This window comes from Oryx dammah, unplaced genomic scaffold (genome assembly GCF_014754425.2).
Source record: "Oryx dammah isolate SB20612 unplaced genomic scaffold, SCBI_Odam_1.1 HiC_scaffold_27, whole genome shotgun sequence".
Classification (NCBI taxonomy): Eukaryota; Metazoa; Chordata; class Mammalia; order Artiodactyla; family Bovidae; genus Oryx; species Oryx dammah.
In genome coordinates, this window is record NW_024070211.1 from 87,406,714 (window position 1) to 87,422,748 (window position 16,035).

The following is a 16,035-nucleotide window of genomic DNA, read 5'->3' on the forward strand; positions in this document are numbered from 1 at the left end:
TCCCCTTAAGTAGGAAGTGGCAATCCACTTCAGTATTCTTCCATGGAAAATTCCATGGTCAGAGGATCCTGGCAAGCTACAGTCCATGGTACCAGAAAGAGGCAGACATGACTGAGTGACTGAGCACACACACTCACTTCCAGAAAGAAGTGGCACAGAGCGATTCTGCTTGCTTTGACCAAAGCAAGGTATATAGCCAAGCCTAAACTCCTTTATTTTTTAAATTGAAGTATAGTTGATTTACAGTGTTTATTAATTCCTACCAAATAGCAAAGTGATTCAGTTATATACATATACCTTCTTTTTTTATGTTTTCCACTATGGTTTATCATAGGATATTGAATAGCTCCCAGTAGGACCTTGTTGTTTATCTATTCTATATATAATAGCATATATCTGCTAACCCCAACCTCCTACTTTCCCCCTTGGCAACCACAAATCTGTTCTCTATGTCTGTGAGTCTGTTTCTGTTTTTGTAGATACGTTCATTTGTGTCATATTTTAGATCCCACATCTGAATGATATCATATGGTATTTGTGTTTCTGACTTATTTCCCTTGAAAAAAATCTATTTCTGCTTTATCGTGTATGTCAAAGCCTTTGACTGTGTGGATCACAATAAACTGTGGAAAATTCTGAGAGAGATGGGAATACCAGACCACCTGACCTGCCTCTTGAGAAGCCTATATGCAGGTCAGGAAGCAACAGTTAGAACTGGACATGGAACAACAGACTGGTTCCAAATAGGAAAAGGAGTACGTCAAAGCTGTATATTGTCACCCTGCTTATTTAACTTCTATGCAGAGGACATCATGAGAAGCAGGGCTGGAGGAAGCACAAGCTGGAATCAAGATTGCTGGGAGAAATATCAATAACCTCAGATATGCAGATGACAACACCCTTATGGCAGAAAGTGAAGAGGAACTAAAAAGCCTCTTGATGAAAGTGAAAGAGGAGAGTGAAAAAGTTGGCTTAAAGCTCCACATTCAGAAAACGAAGATCATGGCATCTGGTCCCATCACTTCATGGGAAATAGATGGGGAAACAGTGGAAAAAGTGTCAGACTTTATAATTTGGGGCTCCAAAATCACTGCAGATCGTGATTGCAGTCATGAAATTAAAAGACACTTACTCCTTGGAAGGAAAGTTATGACCAACCTAGATAGCATATTCAAAAGCAGAGATATTACTTTGCCAACAAAGGTCCGTCTAGTCAAGGCTATGGTTTTTCCAGTGGTCATGTATGGATGTGAGAGTTGGACTGTGAAGAAAGCTGAGTGCTGAAGAATGGATGCTTTTGAACTGTGGTGTTAGAGAAGACTCTTGAGAGTCCCTTGGACTACAAGGAGATCCAACCAGTCCATTCTGAAGGAGATCAGCCCTGGGATTTCTTTGGAGGGAATGATACTAAAGCTGAAACTCCAGTACTTTGGCCACCTCATGCCAAGAGTTGACTCATTGGAAAAGACTCTGATGCTGGGAGGGATTGGGGGCAGGAGGAGAAGGGGACGACAGAGGATGAGATGGCTGGATGGCATCACTGACTCAATGGACGTGTCTGAGTGAACTTTGGGAGTTGGTGATGGACAGTGAGGCCTGGCATGCTGTGATTCATGGGGTCGCAAAGAGTTGGACATGACTGAGTGACTGAACTGAACTAAACTTAACTGAAGTATGATAATATCTAATTGCATCCTTGTTGCTACAAATGGCATTATTTCCTTCTTTTTTCTGGGTGAGTAATATTCCATTGTATATATGTACCATGTCTTCTTTATCCATTCATCTGCAGTGGACATTAGGTTACTTTCATGTCTTTAGCCAAGCCTAACTGGAAAATCCCATGGACAGAGGAGCCTGGTAGGCTGCAGTCCATGGGTCGCTACTAGTCGGACACGACTGAGTGACTTCATTTTCACTTTTCACTTTCATGCATTGGAGAAGGAAATGGCCACCCATTCCAGTGTTCTTGCCTGGAGAATCCCAGGGACAGGGGAGCTTGGTGGGCCGCCATCTATGGGGTCACACAGAGTCAGACACGACTGAAGCGACTTAGCAGCAGCAGCAGCAACTTCAGAAAGCATGGGGAAATATAATCATCCATGTGCCCAGAAGGAGAAAAGATGGAAATATTTGCTTATCAGCACTTATAATTCCATACCTATTTTTTTCTGGGGGGCTTTCTTGGTGGCTCAGTGGTAAAGAATCCACCTGCCAGTGCAGGAGATGCAAGTTTGATCCCCTAGAAAAGGAAATGGCAACCCAATCCAGTATTCTTGCCTGAAAAATCCCATGGACAGAGGAGTCATGGACAGGCTACATGTCCACAATGCAAGAGTTGGACACAACTTAATGACTCAACAACAACAATAACATCTTCTACTAGGAGATTTCTTCACCCAGAAGAAAGACGATAAAAATATTTGATCATTGCCCTTTTGACTTTCATATCTACCCTCTCCTTAAAGCTTTCTGTCCCCAGCACAGGTTAACATAACCTCTCTGAATCTCTGTAGCACATATTCCTATAATACTCATTTGATGTAACTGTTCAGTCATCTGTATCCCCATCTACACTGTAAATAAGGAGGACAAGGATCTGTGTCTCTTTTCCTCTGAACCTAGTGTCCTGAGAGCCTGGCTCCATGCCTTTCACATAGTAGATTCTATGAACAAATATTTGTTGGAAGAAGTCTTGTAGCTTTTCATGTGTATGTGTTTTTATCTGCACAATTGGACTAAATATTCCTCTGCATATAAATTGAATAATTTATATTTCATATATCTTACAGCTGATTCATCATAGAAATGTTCCTATATTGGCAGACACAGTAAACTCTTGTTGAACTAAGCTATTTGATAGTATTGAGGCCTCAGCAAGGGGCAGTGTGCAAAATATCCCTATTAAAAAGGAACTTTCATGTGTTTATTAGCCATCTGTATGTCTTATTTAGAGAATAACTGTTTAGGTCTTCTGCCCACTTTTGTATTGGGTTATTTGTTTTTCTGATATTGAGCTGCATGAGCTGCTTGTATATTTTGGAAATTAATCCTTTGTCAGTTGTTTCATTTGCTATTATTTTCTCCCATTTTGAGCATTGTCTTTTCACCTTGCTTATGGTTTCCTTCATTGTGTAAAATCTTTTAAATTTAAACACATGAAAAGATGTTCAACAGCACTCATTATTAGAGAAATGCAAATCAAAAGTGCAGTGAGATATCTTACACAGGTCAGGATGGCTATCATCAAAAGTCAACACACAATAAATGCTGAGGAGGGTGTGGAGAAAAGGGAACACTCTTCTGCTGTTGGTGGGAATGCAAATTTATACAGCCACTATGGAGAACAGTACGGAGATCCCTTACAAAACTAGAAATAAATTTACCATATGACCCAGCTATCTCACTACTAGGCATATATCCTGAGAAAACCATAATTGAAAAAGACACACGTACCCCAGCATTCACTGCAGCACTGTTTACAGTAACGAGGACATGGAAGCAACCTAGATGTCCATTGACAGATGAATGGATAAAGAAGTTGTGGTACATATACGTAATGGAATATTAGTCAGCTATAAAAAGGAATGCATTTGAGTCCGTTCTAATGAGGTGGATGAACCTAGAGCCTATTATACAGAGTGAGGTAAGTCAGAAAGAGAAAGACAAATATTGTATTTTAACACATAAATAATGGAACCTAGAAAGATGGAACTGATGATCCTATTTATAGGACAACAAAGGAAACACAGACATAAAGAACAGACTTTGGGACTCAGTGGGGCGGGAGAGGGTGAGATGATTTGAGAGAGTAGCATTGAAACATATACATGACCATATGTAAAACAGACAGCCGGTGGGAATTTGCTCTATGATGCAGGGAGTCCAAAGCCAGTGCTCTGTGACAACCTAGAGGAGTGGGATGGGGAAGAAAGTGGGGAGGAGGTTCAAGAGGGAGGGGACATGTGTATACCTATGATTTATTCATGTTGATGTATGGCAGAAGCCATCACATTATTATAGATAAAATAATTATCTTCTAATTAAAAATAAAATACAACTTTTTCTTAAAGAGGTACTTTCAAGTCTCCAGCACCACCATCTTTTGAACACAAACTCAGCAGAGGACACACGTTGCTATCCCTGGCTTCCAGCAAAAGTTCCTCAGCAGTTTTCTTTGGTAGAAAAAAAGCAACAGATGATTGCCTGGGTCTTTTTGGTTCTGTTGGTGGTCAATCTGTCTGGAAGTGAAACTCTGCTTTCCACAGGATTTCATCAGAGCAGTAACCAGGGGACTCAAATTTTGGTCATTGATAGTGTCTCAGTTCAGCTGTGTATCCTAATGTGAAAATGAAACTTGTGTTCCACCCCCTTATGTTCCCTTTCTTGCAATTGCCAGTTCCTAAAATGATGCTGCGATTAAAATCTGCTCCTTCTTGAGCAGGGTCATAATGTGTGATGACATATCTGCCTCTTAGACCCTAACTATCTGACAGAGAATGGCAGTATTGTTGAGATTTTTATATTAGAACACATCCTTTGGTTACCAGCTGGTTGCAATTTCTGCTGACAAGTTCAGAGGATACATTTTTGGACATCCTCCCTGCTGCAATGCTATTGGATTCACAGTCTTCTTCCTTAGAAAAATGTCATTTTAATTGACTGAGTATTCTCAATCTTCTAGGTCTCACAAGCCAGTGTGACACAGCTGAAAGAGTTAGAGACGCCTTCTTTAATTCCATAGCATATCTTGGGCCAAACCTGAATTGCCGTTTCCTCATCAGAAAATTAGGATAATAATACCTATCTCATGGGACTAAATAACATAGAATTGGAAGTGTTTCTTTCTGTTTCTGGCACACAGGAGATATTCAATAAATGTTTGTGCTAACTATTAAAGTTAACTGTTATGCAAGGTACCAATTTAAAGTCCCTTCAAATAAAATCACCTAATAATTAATTATAGAATTGTTTTGAGCTAATTAAGAGCCCACAACAAAGCCTGAGACATAATAAACTCTAGATAGGAATAACAACCAATAGCATATACAGTGGAACATAATGCTATGCTATAATCTGATTTTGCCCCTTTCCAACATTTTCATCTAATTTATATAGCTTTTCTAAAATGTATCTTGCTCTCTTCCACTGTATTTGGGAATGTACGATGGTACAACTTTTTTCTATAGAGTACAATTTAGCAATATCCATCAAAATTTTAAATGTACAAATTCTTTGACCCAGCAATGCTACTTTAGGCACTTATCCTATAGATATGCTTGTAAAAATGAAAGTCGCTCAGTCATGTCTGACTTTTTTGTAACTCCATGGACTATAACAGTCCATGGAATTCTCCAGGCCAGAATATTGGAGTGGGTAGCCTTTCCCTCTTCCAGGGGATCTTCCCAACCCAGGGATCAAACCCAAGTCTCCCTCATTGCAGGCAGATTCTTTACTAGCTGAGCCATAAGGGAAGCCCATATATAAGTTAACACATGTGCTATATGATATAGATAGAAAAACATTCATAGTAACATTGTTTATAATATGAAAAGATGGGAATATAGCCTAATGTTCATTAGTAGGAGAGTAAACAAATGATATAAATGCATAAAAGGAAATCCTTTGAGTGAAGCAGCTATAAATACTGACATGAAACAACTTCCAAGATACATCATTAAGCAAAAAGAGCAAGTGACAGAGTAGTGTTTATGAAATGTTATAATATTATTGGCATTAAAAATTATAAGCATCGCATGCTTGTGTAAACATAGGCCATCCCTGGAAGGACAGAAGAGACTGGTAAAAGCAATTGCCTCTGCTGCTGCTGTTGCGGCTGCTAAGTCGCTTCAGTCATGTCCGACTCTGTGCGACCCCATAGACGGCAGCCCACCAGGCTCCCCCGTCCCTGGGATTCTCCAGGCAAGGACACTGGAGTGGGTTGCCAGCAATTGCCTCTAGGAAAAGGAAATAGGCAGCCCTGGAAAAGAATAGAGAGACGATTAACGTCTTACAATACCTTTTGAATTTTGTCCTGTGTACATGTAGTTTCTTTTCCAAACATATGTTTCTTAAAACTGTCCTTATTCTATCATAAATAACTGATTAAATCTGGGAAGAGAAAGGTAGACAAAAGGAATGTCTAAAATGTTTTATTTCTTTTCTCTTTTTTTAGCAAAAAAAAAAAAAAGGTATTTGCATTCTGTAATTATTTAAAATTTAATATGAAAAAGGAAAATGACTGGAAAGGGAAAATACAGCTAGTTTAACCACTGTCACTTCCATAATACAATGACTATCAATCATCAGCCATTTGCTTGAGTACATATTAAGTCCCTGATGCTCTGAAGGATGCAGTAAGAGGGAGAAATGCAAAGGAGATAGCTTTTAATTATGCAAAAGCTCCCCTCAAGGAGCTCACAGTCTAGTTGAATAGATGAGACAAATAGGTGAAATGCTGAACAGCATCCAGCAGTGAAGCTGGCCTGGGTGAGGAGGCTTAGCAAAGGAGGGGTCAGCAGGACTTCTACAACAGAGATAATGATAACATTGGGGACAAGTTATGTCTCCTGCTTTATCCATTTCTTTGTATTTAAAATGGAATAACCTGCCCTGGCTCTCCTCTCACAGGGATGCTGTTAGGATTAATGAGGTAATGTTTGTGCTTATATAGTGCCTTTCTTCTGAGAACTCAGAATGCTTTGTGTGAAGTATTTTTATTAATATTCACAGGGTGGCTTGTATAGTTTTCCACCTTTTGCTTTGGAATTTGCACATCTATACCTAAAAGACTTGAATTCTTCTCTCACTCTTGAACATTACTCTAGTTTTTGCACCAAAATAGTGCAGACTCAAGCTTTCAAGTCTTAGTGATTTTATATAGCTCAGGGCTAATAGTATCACACAGCTTGCCTGCAGGAGGACCCACCTGTACTTTCTAAAATTTCTACAGACTCCATTGTATACATATGCAAGATAAACCTGAGCTCATGGAAAGATTTTAAACAAGTATATGACAGGGATGGAAAAATCTATCTATAACATTGCTCCCTAGAAAGTGTGAATCACAACAGCAGGAATTCTTGTGAGGTTGTGCTTGCAAGTTTAGAGATCAAGGCTGAACCCCACCTCCCTCCACTGCCCCTAGAAACCAGACTACTCTGTGTAACAGAGGTGATTTCTGATTGGGGACAGAGGGTGTGAAAAGAGAGAGAAGGCAGAAGCAGAGATAGAAAGAAGTAACATGGAGCCAGGAAGATTGCAGGAAGCCGTGCACAGCAGGAAATGACTTCTCCATATTCCCCCTCCCAGTTATGAATAAACTTCACCAAAGCTTACGAAATACTAGGAGTGAATGGATTCCTTACGTAAACCTGACTGAATCCACAGAGATGGGGGTAATGAAGCAGAGACAAGTCGATGAGCCTGAGAAATGACAGAAATCATGAGAGAATCTGGACCTGCAATGACTTGGGACTGACTTCACTTTCACTCTCACTTTTCACTTTCATGCATTGGAGAAGGAAATGGCACCCCACACCAGCGTTCTTGCCTGGAGCATCCCAGGGACAGGGGAGTCTGGTGGACTGCCATCTATGGGGTCGCACAGAGTCGGACACGACTGAAGTGACTTAGCAGCAGTAGCAGCAGGCTCCAAGTAAACTAGACTAAATCTCTGAGGAAACAATGGACTTGGCTGACATGAGGATAAAGATATGTGATGCCCATTCTGCTTGTTATTTTTGCCTATCCCTGGCAGCTCAGGCAGTAAAGACTCTGCCTGCAATGTGGATGAATTTTCTTATTCAAGGTTCATCTCAGTCATTTTTAACTTCTTTTTTGTTTGTTTGTTCACAGTGCTTTATTTACTATACTACTTGTTGGTGGGGCTTCCAAGGTGGCTCAATGGTAAAGAATCTACGTGTCAAGCAGGAGACTCAGGTACAATCCCTGGATTGGGAAGATTCCTTGGAGAAGGGAATGGCAACCCACTTCAGTATTCTTGCCTGGGAAATCCTGTAGACAGAGGAGCCTAGCAGGCTACAGTCCATGGGATCACAAAGAATCGTACACGACTAAGTGACTAACACACCAATATTAAAATCAAGCTTTTAGGATAAAAGTTAGGTTTAGAAAAGATGGCCCAGCCCAGCTCCTCTCTTGGATCAAGTGGAGAGTGGCAGGCAGAGAGTAAGAGGACTTCCTCCCTGTGTAGCAGCCCAGCCAGGCTACATGTAACCAAACTGTGCCACGGCCCCACACATCTTTCTTCAGACTTGTTTCTACCCTGTTTGCATGTTTGAGAATAGCACTTGGCTGAAGCCTTCGACTTTGAGGTAGTAGGAGGGCTGCCTACTCATATCACGCTACCTGTTTGGCCCTAGGCCAATATCACAAAACAAAGCTTCTTGCAGCAACTGAGAAGAAACAATTTGCATAACTTAAAGCTATGTTAGAGTGTTGTGCTTCATGTCTGAGCAGCATAAGTCTTGAGCTTTAAATAGGCCAACCCTAACATATATTTAAGAGCAATGTTCTAAAGGTGGTGTTACATAAAGTGGAACACTTAGTGACACCACAGCAAAATGCCAGGTCCCCTTTCTTGCAAACTGACAGGAGCCAGACTCAGTTAGGCAACTGGGAGGAAAACTTCTCTGGGATATGAAACCCAAAAGAGATCAGTCCTGTTTATAATTGGAGATTCCTACAGTCTTTCACTGACCCCAAATATCCCCTTGCCTTGTCTGCCACAGTCTTGCCAATGCTCTGAAAGGGCCATCATAGAGTCACTTTTCTGGATTAGACAGTAAGACTCAGAATTCCTGGAAGGATACTTCAGTTCAGTTCAGTTCAGTCGCTCAGTCGTGTCCGACTCTGCGACCCCATGAATCACAGCACGCCAGGCCTCCCTGTCCCTCACCAACTCCCGGAGTTCACTCAGACTCACATCCATCGAGTCCGTGATGCCATCCAGCCATCTCATCCTCTGTCGTCCCCTTCTCCTCCTGCCCCCAATCCCTCCCAGCATCAGTCTTTTCCAATGAGTCAACTCTTGGCATGAGGTGGCCAAAGTACTGGAGTTTCAGCTTTAGCATCATTCCTCCTTCCAAAGAAATCCCAGGGCTGGTCTCCTTCAGAATGGATTGGTTGGATCTCCTTGCAGTCCAAGGGACTCTCAAGAGTCTTCTCCAACACCACAGTTCAAAAGCATCAATTCTTCGGTGCTCAGCTTTCTTCACAGTCCAACTCTCACATCCATACATGACCACTGGAAAAACCATAGCCTTGACTAGATGGACCTTTGTTGGCAAAGTAATGTCTCTGCTTTTGAATATGCTATCTAGGTTGGTCATAACTTTCCTTCCAAGGAATAAGCGTCTTTTAATTTCATGACTGCAATCACCATCTGCAGTGATTTTGGAGCCCCCAAAAATAAAGCCTGACACTTTTTCCACTGTTTCCCCATCTATTTCCCATGAAGTGATGGGACCAGATGCCATGATCTTCGTTTTCTGAATGTTGAGCTTTAAGCCAACTTTTTCACTCTCTACTTTCACTCTCGTCAAGAGGCTCTTTAGTTCCTCTTCATTTTCTGCCGTAAGGGTGGTGTCATCTGCATATCTGAGGTTATTGATATTTCTCCAGGCAATCCTGAGTCCAGCTTGTGCCTCAGGAATACCTAAATGTGCCACAGGTACAACTAAGGGCACAGGTCTTAGCTGATGGACAAAAGCCCTAGACAATATCTTTTTCCTTTGGTCTTCTTTCATTAATGTAGAGACCCAGATTTTTTTTTTTTCCCTTGCTCTCTTTGATAACCTAGTAGCCATTTCACACAGTTATAAAGCATGAAAGATGAAACTGTATACCAGAATCATCTATGGAACTTATATAAAATATAAGTGCCTGGGGTCCACCCCAAACTTACCAAGTCAGAATTTGGAAAGTGGTAGATATTTTAACAAGTATGTTTTGAAAATGGTCCCACAGAAATTCTAATGCAAGCTTCTATCTCACCACCACTGGGGACAGGATGGGATGTAGGTAAAGGTCAGGAATGGGCAAAAGATATCCTGAAGATCTGGTGACTGAAGAAATATGCCAACTAGAAAAGATGGGTCACAAAGACTGCACCCCACAGCAGATCCTTGATAGGAAAGGAGTGCAGTCACTCAAAGGTAATCACCCTGGAAAGTGACTGAGAATTCCAGACCAGGCTGGGGAAACTCCCCCAAACAAACTACTTGAAACAAATAAGAACTTTACCCAGTGTATACTGCCATATACATTTACATTTGTTCATGCCTTCAGTATAATATTTACTAACCAATAAATAAATGCCAGGTGCAAAGTTAGGTGCTAGAACAGAATATGGAGCAAAACTAGACAAAATTCCTTACCCCATGGAGCTTCCCTTCTAATAAGGAAGACAAAGGATTAAAGAAATGATCATGGCTAAATGTAATGAGTGGTATGACAGGGGAAGTACAGGATGCTAGAGGAATACATAGAGATGGAACTAACCTGAGGGTTATCAAGGAAAGCTTCTGGAGCAAATGATTATTAAATGGAGACCTGAAGGATAAGTGAATATTACCTGATAAACAGAATAGGGGATGAAAATCCAGATTGATGTGCAAAGCTTCATGGTTTTTTAGCCTATCAGACATTAGAATTACCTGGGAACATTGTTTTTAACTCCCCACTGCATCCCCACAAGTTTAATAATAACCTCTAGGGGTAGGACTTAGATTGGGAAGATCCCCTGGAGGAGGGCATGGTAACCCCCTCCAGTATTCTTGCCTGGAGAATCCCCATGGACAGAGGAACCTGGCAGGCTACAGTCCACGGGGTTGCAAAGAGTCAGACACGACTGAGTGATTAAGCACAGCACAGGTGTAGGACCCACAGGCCAATAGATTTTAAAGCTCCCCAGTTTATCCCAATGTGCACACAAGGAGAACCAGTGGTAGAGAGACAGGACTCTCCATTCAGGATGCTGAAGGAAAGGCAGAGCATTTAATTCACTGGACCTGCAAGACAGGTCCAGTAAGAACTGTGTTAGGATTCTCCAGAGCAAATCAGAACAATAGGACAGGCCAGATAGATAGACAGAGGGTCTTATTGTAAGGAATTGGCTCACATGATAATGGAGGCTGAAAATTTATTAGAGATCTTATTGTGTGTTGGTGGTTTAGCTACAGCCCAAGTACAGAAGAAAACTGACATCCTAGCTCAAAAACAGGCAGGCAGAGAGAAAGTGAATTCTCCCTCACCTTTAATCTTTTCAGACCTCAGATTGGGTGAGGCATGCCCACGCTGGGGAGGGCACCTGCTTTATTCAGTCTACAATTCAAATATTCATCTCACTCAGAAATACCTTTGCAGACATACCCAGGATGTTTAACCAAATATCTGGGTACACTATGGCCCAGTCAAGTTGACACATAAAATTGGCCATCACATCATTCTTAAAGACTTCATGTTGTATCTTGAAGTCGTGGGAATCTTTTAAGCAAGGGAATATGATCTGACTAGTATATTTAATATGGCACCCCACTCCAGTACTCTTGCCTGGAAAATCCCATGGATGGAGGAGCCTGGTGGGCTGCAGTCCATGGGGTTGCTAAGAGTCGGACATGACTGAGCGACTTCACTTTGACTTTTCATTTTCATGCATTGGAGAAGGAAATGGCAACCCACTCCAGTGTTCTTGCCTGGAGAATCCCAGGGATGGGGGAGCCTGGTGGGCTGCCGTCTATGGGGTCACACAGAGTCAGACACGACTGAAGCGACTTAGCAGCAGCAGCAGCAACTCTGCTGTGGTTTGGGAAAAGGAAAGAAACTAATGGTGATGAAATCACTAGGAGGCTGTTGCAATAACCTAGGCAAGAGTGATGGCCACTTGAACTAGGGTGCTGACAGACATGCTGGAGAGGATGGAGAGGTGTGAGTCCATCTAGGAAAAGGTAGAATCAGTTGGATATGGTGATTGATTGGGTATGAGACAGGATGGAGAACAGAGTCAAGAGTGACTTCTAGGTTTTAATTTGAACAACTGGGCAGATTGGAATTCTATTTATCAAAACGAGGAACATAAGAACATTCCTCCACATAATTGCAAATTTCTGTATAAGAGATGTTCATCATTCGAAGACCACCCTCTTCTAAAGAGACTGTAACTCAGCTAACCCAAGCAGATGAGCATTCTAGCTGAATTTCTCTAGACCCTAAGGAAGTCCCTTCACCTACTTCCAAGGCAACCCTAAACTGAGAAAATCTGGGGGTAAGGATATCATTAAAATGGGCTAGGAAGTCAGATAAATACAGAACACAGGTACTTACCCTGAAGGGAAAATGCACTAAAACTTTATCTTTAGAAACACAAAATTTGCCTTTTTGTTTCCGATCTATGGTTCTCAGTTCAGTTCAGTTCAGCTCAGTGGCTCAGTCGTGTCCGACTCTTTGCGACCACATGAATTGCAGCATGCCAGGGCTCCCTGTCCATCACCAACTCCCGGAGTTCACTCAGACTCACGTCCATCGAGTCCGTGATGCCATCCAGCCATCTCATCCTCTGTCGTCCCCTTTTCCTCCTGCCCCCAATCCCTCCCAGCATCAGAGTCTTTTCCAATGAGTCAACTCTTGGCATGAGGTGGCTGAAGTACTGGAGTTTCAGCTTCAGTATCATTCCTTCCAAAGAAATCCCAGGACTGAACGAATCTTGAACCATAAACAGGCATTAATGTCAATAGGATGCTTTCACCTGGGAGTGTTCTGGGAAATGCAGTCAGCTAGTTTACCAGAACATCATGTCTTCTCACCCAGAGGCCTAGTCAGATGACTACTGAGGCCTCTCCTCTCTATTATAATGATGACTTAGACTCTCTGCACACCCTCCCGAAACAAGGAGCATGGTCCTCCAAGTGTAGAGAGCTGGACCACAGCTACCATTCTTCCACACTAAAGATGGTATAGGGATTTGTACTAAGAGGGGCACAGGGCACTGTGCACTGCGGAGCACTGTGGACCCCTGTGCCCTCACCTTGCCACAGAAAACTAAGCAGCACTGCTTTGCAAAACCCCTTTCATAAGAGGCTCCCATAAATCCAGTTTTGACAGTGCTTGAAAGATTCAGTGTAGGAAAATAACTGTGCTTGGTTTGGTAAAGCACTTGAAGCTATGGCTTTTAACTGTTAGAATGAAACTGTTGAACAACTGCATCGGTTTCCTAGGGCTCCCAAAACAAATTATGGCAAACTTGGTGCCTCAAAATAGCAGATATTTACTTGTTCACAGTCCTGAAGTCCAAAATCAAAGTATCAGCAAGACTGGCTTCTTCTAGAAGCTCTGAGGGAGAATCTGATCCATGCTTCTCTTCTAATTTCAGATGGTTGCCAGTAGTCTTTAGGGTTCCTTGGCATGTAGATGGCTGATTCCAGTCTTTGCCTTCCTCTTCACATTTCATTCTTCTCTATATCTCTGTGTCCTCCCTTCTTCTCATAAGGACACTAATCATTGAGTTTAGGGCCAACCCTAATCCAATATGACCTCATCTTGACCCTTAACTAGTTACATCCCAAAATAACCAATTTCCAAATAAGATGACATTTTGAGGTGGACATGGCTTTTGAAGGGACAGCTGCATTTGACTGCAGCAGCATAATTTTTGGTGTTACCAAATGATAGCTACAACCATTTATATATACAGGGCTTGAAGTTTTTCTAAAAACATGCCAATCCTATTAAGATATCAAACAGGAAATTTCAAAGGGCTTATAGTCTTTATTTCTGGTACTGGAATAAAATCAACAGCTCCCTTTATTTGCAAGCCACAAACTTGCCCCCCCCCACTTTCCTCCTTTTTCCTAGTCTTTTTTTATGAATTAGAAACTTAACTTATTCTGCTCACAACATCCATCATCACCTTTCTTTCACTGCCTGAAATCTCAGCCTCAAAGAAACAAAACTTACCTGAGGTCAAGGTCTGACCAGTTCTGAAATAATCAAATGAAATAGATTGCCATAGTTTTCCAGTTATTGTAGCACTGAAAGAATTTGAAGGTCTTACTCATTTTTGAAGTTAGAAGGTTTGAAGATGTGTGGTGGTCACAGAACCTCTTGGGTGAAATGGATGTTCAGGATAAAAACATGTGATAATCTGTTTTAGAAGCTGTGACTTTCCCATGGTGATACTGTCAGATACAAGATAGCAGTGTTATCTGAAGCTATTCTGGTTTAAGATGTTTAAATACTCTAATGTATCACAGTCTGTTTTAAATGAAATACATTAAAACACACCTCCACACAAGCCCATAAATGAAACAAAGATGTCTTAGAGGAATAGTTTAGCTGTGCTTCTTTGCAGCCTAAATGTAAACTCTCCTTTAATCTAAAAGCATTAAAATCATAATAATGAAATCTTGCCATCAAGAGTCAGAAAGCACTTTTCTCTTTGAGAAGACAGATGCATTAAAATTTAATTATTTTCTCCCTATCTGATTATCAGACACAAATAGAGCACATTTGGGGGGAAACTACACATATGTTCACCCAGTTTAAGAATGTTTTTAAGATTCTTCAAGGAGTTGTTCCCCAGCACCCAACCCAAGTGGAAAAAAAAAAAACGTAATTGGTTACATATATACGCCTTGAAACAAAAGAGCCAATGTACCAACTGAATAAACAGATACAAAGCAGGTGCCTCGGAAATGATTTTGATTTCCTAAGCCTGTGCACATTCTCCCCATCTCTAAACAATGTGTGTGCATCTGACTTGGTGTGGCATCCCCTCTGACGGTTTCTTGATCCACATTTTCTTCTTCTTTAGGATAGGTAAGTAGAGATTCCTTTCTGGAGTGTGAAAGCTCGCAGCAGCAGGAACACAGCATATCTCATCTCTAATTTATGACTGACTAACTGAAACTCCGCACTGTCGGCAAACTCTGCCGTGTTTACTGGTGAGACAGCATACACACATATGGCAGAAGCCAGATGGACCTTCTCCCCCAGCTTCAAGCTAAGGGTGCTTCATTAGGAAAGAGATGCAGCCAGGCTTTGAGATCTTTGAACAAGGCTTTCCAGCACTACAGGAAGGAAATCAGTCAGCAATCCAGAAAGAAAATAACCCATCTCTAGGTGAGAGATTAGGTCAGAAGAGAATTTATAGTTGCCCAGTTGACGCCCATCAAGTTTTAAAGTACAAATGGCCCGTCCTCCAACCACAGAAATTGGGAAGCTGCTTCCAAAGAGATCAGTTGAAATGAAGTTTGCATTTCATCTGCCCAGACAAAGGTGAATAAGACAATAAACCCACTTCCTAAACTCTGATTTACAGTGAAGTGCTAACAGTGTCAAAAAGTTCTGTTAAACCCCTAGAAAACAGCAGTGCCTTTTGCAACTACAGAGACACCAGTGAAGAACCTTCCTGCTTCAATGAAATGTTGCTCCTAAGTTATAAATAAAATATAATTCTCTAAACCTAAACTTTCATTCTAAAATTTCGAAAAAAGCAATGTTGTCTTCAGTTTACCCAACACTACTGTGTTTTGGTTTGTATTTCTTTTTTCTTTGCATGTGGTATCTGTACCTTTTCTGACTTCTTAGACTGAACTTTTTTATCTTCTTCTCTTATACTCTGGCCTCCAAGTTTTGGGGTGTGTCTCAAGAGCAATGGACTTAGATTCCCATCAGGAGTCCTTCTTATCCATACTTGAACCATCTGGAGCAGTGGTCTCTGAAAAGTAATCTGAGATCCTCTCTCTTCCTAAAAACCCAGAAACAAGGGTTCTGGGAATAATAAAGAGGTGACAGAAAGAATTGAGGGAGAATGGATTCTTGAATAAACTGCCCCACTATCTAAACTATCTGAACCTCTGATTCAGATAAATTCATGAACTCCTTATGTCTCAAAGCCTAGTTCCAAACAGAGAAAGGCCTAATCCCAGGGCAGTATGAGTGTGGGGGAAGAAAGAGGTTCATGGTTTGAGGAGATCATCCTTTCTCTAGGAACTTACAGATTTTAGAGGAAATCTA

At 41.4% G+C, this 16,035-nt stretch overlaps 1 pseudogene; it reads left to right on the plus strand.

Annotated features, from left to right (window-relative positions):
• LOC120854140 overlaps nt 1-16,035 on the plus strand; it is a 143,174-nt pseudogene that overhangs the window by 11,433 nt on the left and 115,706 nt on the right.